General features: G+C 42.5%; 1 long non-coding RNA gene across 1 annotated transcript in view; it reads right to left on the bottom strand.

Moving 5' to 3' along the window:
* LOC139178701 (uncharacterized) overlaps nucleotides 1-12,938 on the bottom strand; it is an 88,208-nt gene that overhangs the window by 4,337 nt on the left and 70,933 nt on the right. The window contains exon 2 of the long non-coding RNA XR_011563187.1: nucleotides 2,864-3,038. This is a non-coding gene — a long non-coding RNA (uncharacterized lncRNA). The remainder of the gene's footprint in view (nucleotides 1-2,863; nucleotides 3,039-12,938) is intronic.

Here is a 12,938-nt window from a genome sequence, read left to right as displayed (position 1 = left end):
CTGAATTTGGCTAAAGACTGTTGCTGTTCTAACCTGTCAGAGTGTACTCAAAGACCAGAGGCAGTCATTCCCAGGCGAACCTTCAAAGCCTATACCATCCACGGACTGGAGCCCTGAGCTCCAATGAGTCCAGAGCTATGTGGATTGGTACAGATGAAAAAGCCATCTGGGTTGCCAAAAGTTGATCCTTTTGAGTCAGGTCCCAGGGTCCTCCTGCCTGGTGTCATTCGAGCCAATAAAACGAGTCCAAGTTCCATTCAGAAGCAAAGCAAAGTTTTATTCTTTGATGATCAAATGGAGAAGTGCAAGCTTGAGCTCAAGAGTACATGTTTTTTTCCAAACGGCCGTTGGCAGGGCTGCTTTATAGGGTTCTTGGAGAACGGAGTTCTTGTGCTGCTGCTCATGGCTCCAGATCCAAATGCCAGGTGTGGCACGTCTGCGCCTGGTCGGCCACTGCCATCTTAAAGTGTTGTGCACAGCGTTTCTGCACCTAGCATACCGAGTTTAAGTGTCAGGCGCAGCCATTTTGCATTAGGAACTCTGGTCTGAAGTGCTGGGTGCAGGCACCCTGTGAGTTAAGTGAAACTAGATTAAGCACAAAGGAAAAGAAAGAAAAAAAGGTTAGACTTAATTTGATTTCCCAGATTCTATTTTAATTTCCTGGAAATCGTTCAAGACCTTTGCCAGTGACAAGCTGAAATGGAACTGGGAATCTGGTGGAACTGAAGGATGTCATGTTGGAGCTGGTCAATGAAGGAGAGACAGAACTGAAGGCAAAATGTCCAAAGTTGATTTCTCTCACCAAATTTCCAACCACTCCTGTTTTGTAGCCTTACTATAGCCGTAAGTAGGCAGGGACCCCACGCCACAACCGTTAGAGGGCACCATCTATGTTGAGTCCATGTATATACTCCTAGAGTTGTACAATCTATATAGCCCAGTGGAAAAATTGGCTCCTTTTAGAAGTTACGGTCCTTGCTCTTACACACAGGCAAAAAGCAAAAGAAATCCAGCCAGCCAGCCAGGGAAATTCCAGTCACTTTACCGGTTTAGATCTGTAGAGACTAGGATTCCATTAAGATGCCTCTTGGGCATCAGGCAGAGACAGGCTTACTGGGTAGAATTCTGGACTAGTCTCCCCCAGCCCCACTTCCATAGCCAGCTACATAGGCTGCAGGGTTCTGGGCAAAATGAAATGTGAAATCCCTTCCCTTTCCAAAAAGCAGGGGGAAAATGCAAGTTATTTGAAAAGACTCAGAATATACCACTGTAGCATAAATATAACTTTGAGCTGAAAACATCTGAGAATCAACAGATTCAGGAAGAGGTTTTATTTGTGCTCTCATTTTCTGTCTAAAACAGAGGCTTGCAAAAGAACTCAACTGCCAAAAACCCCCCTCCAAGGGACATGTCCTATATCGGGGCAAACAGTGACTCCTGTCGACTTTAAGGAAAAATGCACATCGTCAGAGCTGTGAGTTTAACTTTTCTGCACGGGCCCTACTGACAGCTATCACCTGGGAAACAGTCCCCCAGTCGCTCTGCTCCAAAGAGGCAGGGGAGCAACCAGCTTACCTATGATTCTGGGCTAGTGAAAACATGCAGTCAAGCATTTTTCTCTATAAAAGATTATGGCCAGTTACAAAAAACAGACTTCTCAAGTTAGTAATTTTAGTGCTTTTGTACATACGGCAAGATGCACAAATCTGGGTTCATTAAAATACTTCCTGAGATACACATCTAACTTTGTAAGGGGCTGGTCTTCCAAAACACAGAGCACCTCATCCTGTTTTTCATCCTAAATTCCTCTCAAGGGGCATTGTTGGTCAGCAACAGCAGTATATGATAACGTAATCCTGTAGAACTGGGTACGAGCAACCAGAACTCTTTGTTCTTCTTTGGTCTTCTCACCTCCTGTCACCAGGTGAGAAAGATGGCACTGGGGTAAAAAACTGTATAAGTAGGCTTTACAAAAACAAAGCTTACCTTCTATTAATTTCCCCCCTCCACATATTTCTCCGGCCTACCATTTACTGTCCCTTGAAATCCTAACCCTTTTCCTTGTAAAGATGGTATATACATCCCAAATTCTAGCCATTTCTTCATCATAGTTTTCTGTGCACTGTTGTATATGTATGTGAATAAAGATCTGTCTTTCCTCTTGCTAGGTTAACCTGTCTTTTGTCAGTTTAATTTGCAGGCCTCCAAGCACTGAAGCTAACAGGGAAGAGGAAAAGTTTTCCTCCCTCCCAACAATATTAAAATATAAAACTCTTTCTTCCTTCTTTGGCTTCTCTTTTGCTTTGTCATAGTGTCTTTAGTTGCTTTTTAGTGCTACTTTATATAAAGAAATTTAAAATTTAAATTATTAACATGAATTGTACCATTTACCTTTATATTGTACAGTGTAGTTTTAAGTGCAAATATAAGCGCATTTGTGCAAAAATCATTGAAATTATACAATTTATATTTTGTAGCTCATTCATGCATATGTATTTTATTCTTATATGAACAATGGAAGAGCTGCACAAAACTAACTCAACTGTTTTATATTTTACTTCTTGATGTTCACATATTCTATTAATACCAATACTCTCTACCATGACTTACGGATGACTAAGGAAGGACTGCTAAGAAAAACAACTATGGATTGCTCATCTTTCCCTTTCTTTTTCTGTAATTTTCAGTATAAGTGGTTGGCTGATACAGAGAAGTAACAAGAATAAGAAAGGATATGTTAGGGTTCCTTGGTCACTTAGGTCTCTTAGAATGCCACAGCCTTCTTTCTCTGTCAGAAGTTAATTCTGTTTGAATGAAAAATGTGGCCTTAGCCTCTACTTAGTCATAGATGTAAACCACTCACCTTGTAATGGCTTTGAGTCTCACTGAACTCCCACACGTCTCTGGTCCATCAGAATTCTGTGTTCATGTGGCATCGTCTGACATTATATGCAAATGCATCGCAAGAAACTGAGGACTGTATACTGCACCTATCTCCTCTGCTTGTGTGTGCACCCCGCTGTCCCCGTGGACTTCACCTACAAAACATAAATTCAAATGTAAAATTATTATAGTTACCGTGTTAGATAGTTCAGGTCTCCAATACGTAAGGAATTCTCTCAATTCAATAACTCCTATTAGGCTCAATACCTGCATTGTGAAGATCCCCTGGAGGAGGAAATGGCCACCCACTCCAATGTTCCTGAAGGGATAATCCCATGGACAGAGGCGCCTGACAGGCTACAGTTCATGGGGTTGCAAAGAGTTGGACACGAATGAATGACTGAGCATGCACACAATGTCAATTCCCATAGGAAAATGGGTAAAGGATATGAATAGGCAATTTACATAAGAGAAAGTACTGCTGCTGCTGCTGCTGCGTCACTTCAGTCGTGTCTGACTCTGTGAGACCCCATAGATGGCAGCCTACCAGGCTCCTCCGTCCATGGGATTTTCCAGGCAAGAGTACTGGAGTGGGGTACCATTGCCTTCTCCAGAGAAAGTACTACTAAGATACAAAAAGATGTTCAAAATTATTACTAAATTCAGAAAAATCAAATTAAATCCATGAGCCCAGAAAAATCACAAAGTTGGACAATGCTAAGGGTTGGTGGGGATATAGGTATAAGGTGTTGTCATTAGCTGGGGGTAGGGGAGGATGGACAAGTGCATACATTATGAACAGTGACTTAGTCAAATTAAATACATGAGAGCAATTAATTCTGCTGATAGCTATTTAGCCTAAAAAAACAGACATTTCTTTTTGTGTTGATTGTCTTCTCCACTTGACTATAAGCTCCATTGAGAGCAGGGACTTTATTTAGGTTATCCAGCTCAAGTGGTAAAGAATCTGCCTGCAATACAGGAGACACAGGAGACTAGGATTCAATCCCTGGGTCAGGAAGATCCCCTGGAGGAGGAAATGGCAACCCACTCCAGTATTCTTGCCTGGGAAATCCCATGGATAGCAGAGCCTGGCAGGCTACAGACCATGGTGTCACAAAGAGTTGGACATGACTGTGTGATTGAGTGTGCACACACATTGTCAAGTCCAATGTAGAGATCAGGGCTGGCACACAGTAGATGCTCAATAAGTACTTGCAAAATGAATGAATGAATGCTGTAGTCATTACAGAAACCCAATGAAGCATGTGCTTTACAAATGAAGAAAATGAAGCTCAGAGCTACCGTCATGATTCCAACATCATATGTCCAGTTGGAGGCAGAGTTGGCATTAGCACAAGGTCCAAAAGGCTGACTCCCAGGCATCATCTATTCATTATTTCAACATTTCTTACTGCGTATCTCAGGGAAAATCAGCCTACAAGTAACTGGAGAGAGCAACTGCACAATCACAATTTCAGGGTTTAAATTTGAGCCTATCTCAATATAGAAAAAGTCTACTAGGTAAGGATTCCCTCCAATGCCTTCCTGAGTTCTTGAGTGGTGCCTTTTCCAAGAGTTGCTCCTTTTTTAAAAAGAAGAAAAATAGATACAAGGAAAGGGAAAGAGAGGAAGCTATATAATAGACTTAAGGTTTTAATTTTACTGCACATGTTCAGCCGTTCAGAAACAAAACAGGCAGTCTCAGACAGAACCAATTCACAGCTTTATGTTACAGCTTTAATGTTAAAAAGGGTTAACATTTACCCACCAGCTTGTTTGCTTTTTGCCTTTCACTTTCTCTCTGTAGTGTTTTGATGAGTTATCTTTTGAAAATAGTTTGAGTACTTGCTTCAGTTTTCTCAGCTCTTTTTGGCCACCCTTCCCTTGGCAGGTCGCACCTTATTTGGGTCTAAGTACTCACTCTACACCTTCTCTCCACCCGCTATTTCATGAATCAAGTGTTAACTAAGTTTGCAGCAAAACAAATCCATCTGGAAATTGGCATTTATACGATGTGTTCCTAAAACTGCCATTTATTATTCCTGGCGTGTGCGCGTGTGTAAAAAAACTCAGAATAATTTAAAGCAGGAAGCGCTGAAACGGCTGGGTGTGCGTTTAGAAGCTGGAATGCATGCTAGTAGGGGACAGCATACACTGAGAGCTCTAAAGGTTGGATGACTTTCGTTGGTATCAGGCATGCTAAATATTTGACCATTTTAACTAAACGCTGTTAGTCTGAATGTGTTCTATCTTCTCTATTTACTAAAGGATTATTTTCCAATTGCAAAAAGGATTACAGTTATACCAAGTCAAAATACATAACCTCTTTTCTTCATTAGTTAATTTATTTATACCCAGCCCTGCTTACGGCAAGAGGATTTGAGGTAGCTCAAACATGGTGCGATGGACTGGATTATCTGGGGAAGCATTCTTTTCCTATGCTGATTCCTACTTCCAAATGGATAGTAGTAGTAAAATTAATAACAAAATAATGATTCAGAATCACTAATATCCACTGAGAGCCTACCATGTGCCAGGCTCTTTGCCAAGTACTTTCCATATATTTTCTCATGCAGTCCTCACAATGAACCAGGAGTAGACACTACTTTTGACTCCATTCCATTGATAATAAAATGAGGTTTGGAGAAATAGAATGAACAACAGCATTTATTATAATGCAAGTGATGAAGATGGGAATGAATTCAAGCCTGTTCCAGGAGGTTTCCTCCCTACCAGCCCTATTCAGTACAGTCCTGGTGGAAGATGTCCTGGCTGGAGGAGAAGTTCATAATCATTCACTTGAATCCAGGGGACCCTTACTGACAGGCTAGAGGAGGAGGACAACTAAAGCTGGAGGCAGAGAGACTAACTGTGTGGTTACCTCAACTTGCTCATATCAAGTGGGGGGATGTAACAAGTTCCCACCCACAGTTTTCCCCACGGCATCTCTCTGAGATTTCGAATAGTGAGCACATCTATTATACTGACCAGTCTATCCCCTGGAACATTTGTGTTCAATGGGTATTTGTTAAATGAATGAATATACCACTGGGTTCACCAACTCATAAAAGAAACCTTCTCAGGAGGTGAATGTCTAGAGACACTACCTTCAGGAATTAAAGAATGGAGCAGGAAGACAAGTGAATTTCCCTCTAGTAGACAACTTCTAAGAATAAATGTTTCATATTTCAGTTTCTGTGGGTCAGAAGCATCCAACTAATGCATGTATTCCAGACCCACAGAGATTGTGAAATATGAAACATTGTTTCAAACAGATAGGTTTCAGTATAATTTGTCATGCAGCAAAAAATAACTAACACTTTTCCTGATAACTTCGACAGGAAAGAATCTGCCTACAGTGTAGGAGACAAGGCCCAGGTTCAATCCCTGAGTCAGGAAGATCTGCTGGAGAAGGGAATGGCAATCCACTCCAGTATTCTTGCCTACAGAATCCCATGGATAGAGGAGCCTGGTGGGCTTCCCCAAGCATGGGCTTCCCTGGTGGCTCAGATGATAAAGAGCCTGCCTGCAGTGTGGGAGATCAGGGTTTGGTCCCTGGGTTGGGAAGATGCCTGGGAGAAGGAAATGGCAACCCACTCCAGTATCCTTGCCTGGAAAATTCCATGGATGGAGGAGCCTGGTGTACAGTCATGGAGTCGTAAAGAGTTGGACACGACTGAGCAACTTCACTTTCACTTTCCAATGTAACAAGGACTATAAAAAGGAATTGAAGCTATGAAAATGGTATAAGACCATTTATAACTGACCTGTTTGTTATTTCCTGGTTGATTTACCCAGAGTAATTATCTATAAACATCCTTACAACAGAAAGGGACAATGTACTTATTTTCAGAGGCAACAAAAGGGAGAGGAGGCCTCAGGACCCTCAGTCCCATTCCACAGCCAGTCCTAGGAAGAAAGGACCCTCAAGAAAATGAGCATGTCATCATAGCTTTGGAAAGGGAAGACAGCCAGGCATAGGGAGTATGTCCAAGAGTAACAATTAACTCTATGGAAAAATTCATCCTGGTTTCCAAATACTCTTTAACACTGAAGTTGGGTGATGTATCAACTGGATTAGGTTCAGCTATGTAAAACAGAAAGCTCTCAAGTAGCACAGGAAAATGAGCTTGCTTCTCAGTTACCTAGGATTCTCACATGGGACGAGGTCATCTGAGGACTGGTCTAGCAGCTCAGTGACGTCAGGCAGGTCCAGTCTCCTCACATTCATCCCTGAGGAGATGCCTAGACAGCAGCCCCACTCTCCCAGTCCAACATGGCTGTTTGGTTTTTGCGTGTACATCTTACAACAGGATGGAGGAAAGGGCAAGGAAGAGTATACTCATCCATTTCAACAGACCTCCTAGAGTCCCACATGACTTTTCTGTTTACTTCTTATTGGCCAGAACTTACTCATGTGGACACGGATAGCTGTAAAGGAGGCAGTGAAATGTGTCCAGATAAACATCAAGATTCTGTTACTAAAAGCAAGGGGAGGCAAGCAGTAACCTTTGCTACAGGTGACAGGACTGTCAGAGCAGCAGACGGCTTGTTACTCTAAGATTTCTAGGGTTTGACCCATCTCACATTTTCAGCTCTGTCTCTCACCTTTAACTCTATTAAACAAGACTAGACACCACTCTCTTTGCCCTTCCCTCTTCATGCCTCTGCCTCTGCTGGTGCTGCTGCTGGAGTCCCAGCCCCGACCATCCATATTCATCCAGCTCCACTGTCACTTCTCCTGTGATTCCTTTCTCAATCCTCTCCCTCTTCTGAAAACTCACAGCACTGATTTGTACTTTCACCCACTTACTAGAGGAAACAAGTCTTACCGTGTGCTTTTCAACTACTAGATACAAATATGAATTAGGTAAGGACCCAGCCATTGAAAGAATGTTTAACAGTCAGTTGATAAATGTTTGCTAAATAACAAATGACTAATCTGCTTTGAAGCCTCATACTAAGAACTGATGTATGGTTTTCATAGTCATATGCATTATGAGGGATGAAATGTGGCCCATGTACATCTAATTGAATAGGATTTCTTTAATACCTCCTATGTGTTTGGTACTGTGTTTTACACATGACTCATCCATCCTACACTCACATGTTTAACAATAATGTGGCTGACATTGTGCAAGGTGCTCGGCATAAGAAGAAATGCCTGATCCTTTTCCCTTAGAAACTCAGGGAATAGACAAATAAACAGATTGTTACAACCTGTTGCAATAAAGAACTAGGGTGGAGACACCTATGGAGTGATAACAATATGAAACCTAGTCTACAAGGGGCAGAAAGCCCCAATAAGAAAGTGGCATTTAAATCTGAAAGATAACTAGAAAGTGGCCTAACTCAGAAGAGAAGTGTTGAGATTGAACCCTCACTGCAGGGTTGAGGGAGCATCTCCTCCAAAGGCCCGGTGGTGAACAGCAGAACATGGAGCATTTATGGTACAGTAGCATGGCCCCAAATCAGGATTCCAGGTTGGGAACAATAGGAGATGAAGCTGGAGGTGTGCTGGGTAGACAGCTGTATAAAATCAGTAATGAACTGTATTTGATGTGAATAACAGTCACCCAAAGTGTGTCTTAAACAAAAAACTATATTTTTCTATTTGTTTACTTTCTCTAGCTTTATTGAGGTATAACTGACAAATAATTCATATTTAAGGTATACAATGTGATGTTTTGACATACATATATTATATGAAATGTTTACTAAAATCAAGTTAAATAACATATTCAACACCTTACACAGTCACCCTGGTTTTTGTTTTTTCTTTTTGGTGAGAGCAATTAAGATATACACTGCTGGTAAATTTCAAACAAACAATAAATATATTATTATCGACTATAATCACTCTGTTGTACATAAGATCCCCAGAACTTACTATCCTGCATATCTGAAGTTTCATATCCTTTGGCCAACTTTAAAAGTTTCGATTTTTTTCCCCCTAGTACAATGACTCCCAGGTTAGGCAGTTTAGGACTGACAGAGAAGCATAATGGTGCCACAAGGGACTCAGGGCCCTTCTGTCACTCAGCACAGCATCCTTAGGACATAATTGACCCTTGTGGTCACAAGATGGCCATTCCACCTTCAGCATCTCCTCAACCACCAGAAACTAGGTGAGAAGCATGAAGCAATACTACCTCAGAGCTCCCACAAGGAACCAAGCTTGCTGACACCTTGACTTTGGACTTCTAAATTCCTGAAATGTGAGAGAATAAAGTTCTGTTGGCTGGACCACTGAGTCTGCGGTAATCTGTTACAGCAGCTAATTGCTATTGCTGCTATTGCTAAGTCACTTCAGTCGTGTTCGACTCTGTGTGATCCCATAGATGGCAGCTCACCAGGCTTCCCCATCCCTGGGATTCTCCAGGCAAGAACACTGGAGTGGGTTGCCATTTCCTTCTCCAATGCATGAAAGTGAAAAGTGAAAGTGAAGTTACTCAGTCGTGTTCGACCCTCAGCGACCCCATGGACTGCAGCCTTCCAGGCTCCTCCATCCATGGGATTTTCCAGGCAAGAGTACTGGAGTGGGGTGACAGCAACTAATACAAGACTTAAAGAGATGTTAAGGAGACTAAATCAACAAGACTGAGTGGGCATGAAAAAAGATTCCCTGCTTTCTGGTTTGGCCAGCTGGGCAAATGGTGGTGCTTTTGCTGAGGTGAGAAACACAAGAGGAAGGACAGAATCGGAAGCACAAAAAAAGGTTCAGCCAGAGACAAGTTGCCCTGGAGATGCCTAAGGGACATGGGGGCGACAGGTCTGGGATGGAGATTAGATGCAGCAGCACCTGAAGCCATTAGAGCGGACCTTGCCTGCAAGCTGCCTAATACTTGTCCAGAGGGAAGAGACTTTCACATGTGAGGTGATTCAGGAACACCCGAGACAGTGTGCACTAAAATGCCCAAATGTGGAGCATAACTATTTCAGGAGGCCTGAATTAGGGAAAATTAATGTAAGGTGGAAAAAATGGCCCATGATTCTATACTAATGAGCAAGGTTGTTTCATTTTTATTATTAATTGGCACAAACACACATTAGCCTCTGACCAAACAGGCTGTACCGACTCAAGAGGTTGGTTTTCATCACACGTGTGGATACTCGTAGAATGTTAGAACCCGAGAGGACACATCCCGTTCAACCTCCTCCCCTCACAGATGGAAACGCAGAGACTCTGAAGGAGAAGCACTTGCCAAAGTCAGTAAAGAGGAGCAAATGAGATCCCAGCACAGGCCTGACCTCCACCCTGAAACTCACTTTAGAAAACAAATCGTGAAAAACTTTATCTGAAGGAAAATGATGCATGGTTTGATGTATAAAAGTCGAATGAGGAGGAAAATGAGCAGATGAAAATATTGTCAGGCTCCAGAGCCAAAAAGACCTGGTTTCAAACCCAAATGTAATCAGGGCCTATCTGTAAGAATGCTTTTGGGTTTTTTTTTTTAAATTACAGAGATAAGATGATTATTGGCTGGCACAATTGAGTAAGTCCAGTGGCAGGGAAGACTTTGAGTGTGGTTTAAGCAGGGCTCCAACTTTGTTTCTGCGGCTAAGTTTTTCTCTGCCCTTTGCAGTTTCACTCTCAGACTAGTTTCCCACTGCAGCTGTACCTGACTGCATCTCACCACCCAGAGCACACAGCAACTGTGCAGTGGTACACTGAGGACAGAGAGCAGGGGCGGTCCACACATTAGCTGTAGACGATTTTAAAACAGCAGTAAAACCAATGAAATTGGATCTATTATTATCATTACAGTACAGAGGCATTTTGAGACAAGGTCAGTGATGAAATGTTCCTCCCACCTAAGCCACCTGCAACCACACCCAATGCATGGCACCCCAGTGTATCTGTGCCCCAGAATTTCCAACACAAGTCAAGAAAGCCATACTCACTTGTCTAGATTAAACCACCCGCCTACTCCTAAACCCAAGCATGGCCAATGAAAGTATGGGATGTGCTAACTGGCCTAGTATAAGTTATAGGCTGATTCCCGAGATGGAATCAGCTTTCTCAAACTCCTAAAAGTTCCCAGTTGAAACCTGGAATGGGTGAGATGGGGAAAGATGAACAAAGGCTGGTGAAGAAGCCATCAGATGTTCACTATACCTTGTGACCTTAAGAAAGGTCACGAGTCTCAAATATGTGCTAGATACTATCTTAAGAGCCGCACGTGTAGGTATCAATACATTCTAACCCAGGAGATAGCTACTCTGATTATCTCCATGTATCAATCAGAAGCCTAACAGAAAGCAAACAATACACTTAAGTTAAAGCACTTTGACAAGGGCTTATTTGCAAAGAGACTATTTACAAAGGTGTAGGCTGTGTGTGATCACGATGGTGTGATCACTCACCTAGAGCCAGACATTCTGAAATGTGAAGTCAAGTGGGCCTAAGGAAGCATCACTACGAACAAAGCTAGTGGAGGTGATGGAATTCCAGTTGAGCTATTTCAAATTCTGAAAGATGATGCTGTGAAAGTGCTGCACTCAATATGCCAGCACATTTAGAAGACTCAGCAGTGGCCACAGGACTGGAAAAGGTCAGTTTTCATTCCAATCCCAAAGAAAGGCAATGCCAAAGAATGCTCAAACTACTGCACAATTGCACTCATCTCACATGCTAGCAGAGTAATTCTCAAAATTCTCCAAGCCAGGCTTCAACAGTGCGTGAACCATGAACATCCAGATGTTCAAGCTGGATTTAGAGAAGGGAGAGGAATCAGAGGTCGAATAGCCACATCCGCTGGATCATAGAAAAAGCAAGAGAGTTCCAGAAAAACATCTATTTCTGCTTTATTGACTATGCCAAAGCCTTTGACCGTGTGGATCACAACAAACTGTGGAAAATTCTGAAAGAGATGGGAATACCAGATCACCTGACCTGCCTCCTGAGAAATATGTATGCATGTCAAGAAGCAACAGTTAGAACTGGACATGGAACAATAGACTGGTTCCAAATCGGGAAAGGAGTGCATCAAGGCTGTATATTGTCACCCTGCTTATTTAAATTATATGCAGAGTACATCATGAGAAATGCTGGACTGGATGAAGCACAAGCTGGAATCAAGATTGCTGGGAGAAATATCAACAACCTCAGATATGCAGATGACACGACCCTTATGGCAGAAAGCAAAGAACTAAAGAGCCTCTTGATGAAAGTGAAAGAAGACAGTGAAAAAGTTGGCTTAAAACTCAACATTCAGAAAACTAAGATCATGGCATCCGGTCCCATCACTTCATGGCAAATAGATGGGGAAACAATGGAAACAGTGACAGAGTTTATTTTGGGGGGCTCCAAAAATCACTGCAGATGGTGACTGCAGCCATGAAATTAAAAAGCTGCTTGCTCCTTGGAAGAAAAATTATGACCAACCTAGACAGCATATTAAAAAGCAGACATTACTTTGCTGACGAAGGTCTGCCTAGTCAAAGCTCTGGTTTTTCCAGTAGTCATGTATGGATGTGAGAGCTGAACTATAAAGAAAGCTGAGCGCTGAAGAATTGATGCTTTTGAACTGAGGTGTTGGAGAAGACTCTTGAGAGTCCCTTGGACTGCAAGGAGATCCAACCAGTCCATCCTAAAGGAAATTAGTCCTGAATATTCATTGGAAGGACTGATATTGAAGCTGAAACTCCAATACTTTGGCCACCTGATGTGAAGAACTGACTCCTTGAAAAAGACCCTGATACTGGGAAAGATTGAAGGCAGGAGGAGAAGGGGACGACAGAGGATGGGATGGTTGGATGGCATCACCAACTCAATGGACATGAGTTTGAGTAAACTCCGGGAGTTGGTGATGGACAGGGAAGCCCAGCGTGCTGCAGTCCATGGGGTCGCAAAGAGTTGGACACAGCTGAGCGACTGAACTGAACTGAATTGAGGCTGTGTGTTAGACAAGAAAATGTAAACCCACTCCAGTATTCTTGCCTGGGAAATCCCTAGGACAGAGGAGCCTGGTGGGGTACAATGCATGGAGTCACAAGAGTCAGACATGATTTAGCAACTAAACAACAAAAACAGCAAGTTGAGTGTAGAA

The sequence above is a fragment of the Bos indicus genome, chromosome 22 (assembly GCF_029378745.1).
Source record: "Bos indicus isolate NIAB-ARS_2022 breed Sahiwal x Tharparkar chromosome 22, NIAB-ARS_B.indTharparkar_mat_pri_1.0, whole genome shotgun sequence".
Classification (NCBI taxonomy): domain Eukaryota; kingdom Metazoa; phylum Chordata; class Mammalia; order Artiodactyla; family Bovidae; genus Bos; species Bos indicus.
The sequence above is the reverse complement of the archived record's forward strand: the minus strand, read 5'-3'. Positions and strand labels throughout refer to the sequence as shown.